We start from the raw sequence: 3447 nt of genomic DNA, 5'->3' as shown, positions 1-3447 counted from the left end.
TGGCTTTGGTTTCAACATGGCTGTCATTTGCTGAAGCTGTCCATCCGGCTGGGTATTTTTTGTCTTATATTTCTGTGTTGTACTTACTGTGGCTTTCTTTTTTCCAGGCTTCTCCGGACTGCATGCACTCAGTTTTGCGACCTGAACCTGAAGTTCAGCGATCTGCTTCTGGATGTCTTTGGTCATAGCTAAAAAAGCTTGTTCTGCTTCCTGTGGCACGCTAATATCCTCTGTGTAGGATATGTGTGCAGCCTGCACATTTGACATGGCTTTTGGCTTGGTAAAACCAAGGTGCTGTTTCATTCTGCTAGCTTTGTTAGCCTGTTTGTCTTCCTCGGTTCGCAGTAAGAGAAGAAGCTCTGCAAATGAGGGTGGCTTGCTCTTGAGCTGCTCAAGCTGAAGACTGGTGATGAGAAGACTATTCCAGCATCCACGGCAGAATTGCTTGAGAAGTTGTTTGTCAGCATCAGGAGCAGAAATCCCTCCTTTCGCGACCACATAGTTTAATGCTGTGTGAAGTCGCTGCAGGTAATCTGACGCTTTCTCCCCAGCATTTTGATTGTTGTTCAAGAATCGTGCAAAAAGCTCATCCCCATCTTCGACAGTGGCGTAAGCAGAATCAAGTAAGGTCAAGTACTCTTTTGGTGAAGCTTGAGGTCCTAATGACTTGATTATGTTTGCTGCTGGAGGGGAAAGACTTTCAACTATTTTCCTTACCACTTGGGAGCCAGGGACTGACGGATCATTCAAGCAGAACTCCACACTGTTGCGCCACGTGTCGTAGTCGACCTCAAAGGTTGGCTGAGGAAGCCGTCCGGAAAACTGTTTCAGTTTACAAGGAGAATGAAGGTGAGATGAAAGTTCACTGCTCTTGACTATGTGTTCAACCACAACACGTTGCACTTCCGGCGTGCTGAGTTGGTCTGAAGGTAAGTGGAAAGGGTTGGTTCTTTCTCGTACAGGAGAGAGAAGGTCTCTTACCTCAGTGCCAGTCTGGGGTCTGGAGAAGGTCTGACTCACCTCAGTGGGGACACTGACAAAGCTAGGAGCAGTAGCTTGGATATCACTTTGTGTAAGGGGCGGCTCAGTTTCCACAGGGGCTTCACTGGTTTCAACTGGGGTCTCAGTGCTGACGGATTCACTGATCCTAGCCAGCTCCTTACGGAGGATATTTCCAAAATCCATGCCGCTCAGCTTAGCTAAGTCTTTCAATCCAGAAAGGTAAGTCTCTGTCGCACTGGTTCCCACATCACTACTGTAAACGCTGGCAAGACTCTGCACATGGTGAATAACCTCAGGTTTGGTAACACATGGTCTTCGGAAAGGTAAGCGAGTGGTTTCAAGGTCTTTTACGGCACTGCCATACTCAAACTCTACAATTACCTGAGTTACAGGATCTGTGGTAGGTACTTTGATTATTCTAGAGATAGACCCATATTGCTTAAGAAATTCAAAGACCTCATTGTCAAACTCAGTATCGGTTAATCCACTGACTAAAACAGCATTTGGGATCTTTACCCCCTCTTTCTCAATGATATCCATCTTTCAAACAAGGTAAACAATTGTCAATGCAATGGAAAATGAGATGAGTCAATAAAACCAAAAATACCTCAAAAAAAATTTTTTTTTTCAATTACTCAAAAGGTGTCCCTTTAATCTGATTATGATAGAAATATATTAATTAATTGTCTCCCTCCTGGCTGGCTCGCCAAGTTTTACTGTGTAACCCACCTGAAGGGTAAGTGACACGGACCAGAATTTCCTAGACTCGAGAGGGAGAAATGTTAGAGTAATGAACTGGACACCAATTAAGCAAAAGGGAACATGCAGAGGTAAGTTTAGCAATATTTGAATGTATTGAAAGTATTAACACACATGTAATAAACAATGTTACAATTTCGGCCGGCCTTCTATATCATTTTCAATGTCTCTGAATCGGGTGCACCCTTAAAATAAAATAAAATAAAGTGTCTCTTTTCCGAGAGTAGAAAAATAGTGCTCCTTTAATGTTTGAGTCTTTCTCAGTTTGTTTTTCCAAAAAAAAGAATAAAAATAAAAAATAAAAAATTTGTATCGTTCTCCTTTAACTATGTGAATCCTTCACAGTCCTACCCGACCGATAGGACGGTGGTTGACGAAGAGATGTCCTCTTTGATCCAAGTGGTCACACGGGTTGGCTCGCCACTCTCCCTCGTCAGGAAGAGAATCTCACTCCAAGATCCAAGGTGTCCAAAAAACCCAGCCTGCGTAATACAACAGGGCTTGAATAAATCTATTCACCTTTTCTTTTTAACTGTACAGTTTGCATTTACTCAGTGTAATCAATATCAATATAAAACAACTTTTCCCACTGTTAACTTATTTCAAGATAACATGTTTTACAGTGTTAGCCTGAGGTTAACTTTAACTGTTTTTCTTTTGAAATGAAAAATAAAATCATTTAAATCACTGATAAACAATCAGAAATCACATGTAAACAATTTCAATATTCACAGCTCGACAGTACACTCGCACTGGATTAAGGTAAGTGAAATCAGGTAATATGAACTTGTTTTAAGTTGATATCAAGACCTTTAACCTGTGCCTGAATGGAGCAGCACCATAATACACATAAAAAACAAAGCAGTCTTCTAAATCAACACACAGCTTAATGGCGTTTCTCTCTGCTCACACAACGTGAATAACAGGCACATATACTCTTTCCCCACACATACACACGCATTTCTCTCGTCTATCAAGGGGAAATAAACACCATACAGTGAGCTAAGGCTCCGGCTCGGCAGGTTAGCACACACCGCGAACGAATGCTAACTCATTGAGCTAGCTACTTTTCACCGTACTCACCGGGCAAAGAAAGGAATAAACAAAGGTGGGGTTCCCAGGGTCGCTTCTCGTGGTTACCGGACGCTCAGGTGCCAGCTCCAACAGCTCCTCTTTCTCGATATCCAGTGTTTTCTTCCGAACTTTTATCACTCCAAACACCTGTGGCTCTGCTCTCCTCATGCCATCATGCGCTCTGTGTGTGTCTCGGTGTGTCACACGAACATGCGCCGAGGAGGCGGGCACGAGCTGACTTCCTCCAATCGCAATTCAGCTGCTCCACTCTGAGCGAATGAAACCACTTGCTTCCTCACAGAACCACTACTGACCTCTGACCTCTGGGATAACCCAAATAAATAAAATACAGAACGAAATAAAGACTGCAATTAGTAATTAAATGAAAATTATGCTCAATAAAAGGAAAATATAAAAATAAAATATTTCTAACTGTTGTAACATTTTTTTCTCTTTTTCAGGTAGGTAACAGGTAGGTTCTTTTTCTCTTTTTTTTTCCAGGTTACATACTAACATACATCTCTTTTTCTTTTCAACAGGTTACACACTAACATACTTCTCTTTTTTTTTCAACAGGTTACATTTTGTATTTTATACTCTTATTTATTTTTG

The 3447-nt window shown here is 41.7% G+C and overlaps 1 long non-coding RNA gene across 1 annotated transcript; it reads right to left on the bottom strand.

Annotated features, from left to right (window-relative positions):
- Positions 1–1833: 1833 nt before the first annotated feature.
- LOC310986246 lies at positions 1834–3242 on the bottom strand. The gene is made up of 2 exons (XR_014595399.1): positions 2845–3242; positions 1834–2243 (listed from the first exon to the last, which is right to left on the bottom strand). It is a non-coding gene; the product is annotated as an uncharacterized lncRNA (long non-coding RNA).
- Between the last annotated feature and the right edge of the window lie 205 nt (positions 3243–3447).

The sequence above is a fragment of the Trachurus trachurus genome (assembly GCF_905171665.1).
Source record: "Trachurus trachurus genome assembly, chromosome: 5".
Classification (NCBI taxonomy): Eukaryota; Metazoa; Chordata; class Actinopteri; order Carangiformes; family Carangidae; genus Trachurus; species Trachurus trachurus.
The sequence above is the reverse complement of the archived record's forward strand: the minus strand, read 5'-3'. Positions and strand labels throughout refer to the sequence as shown.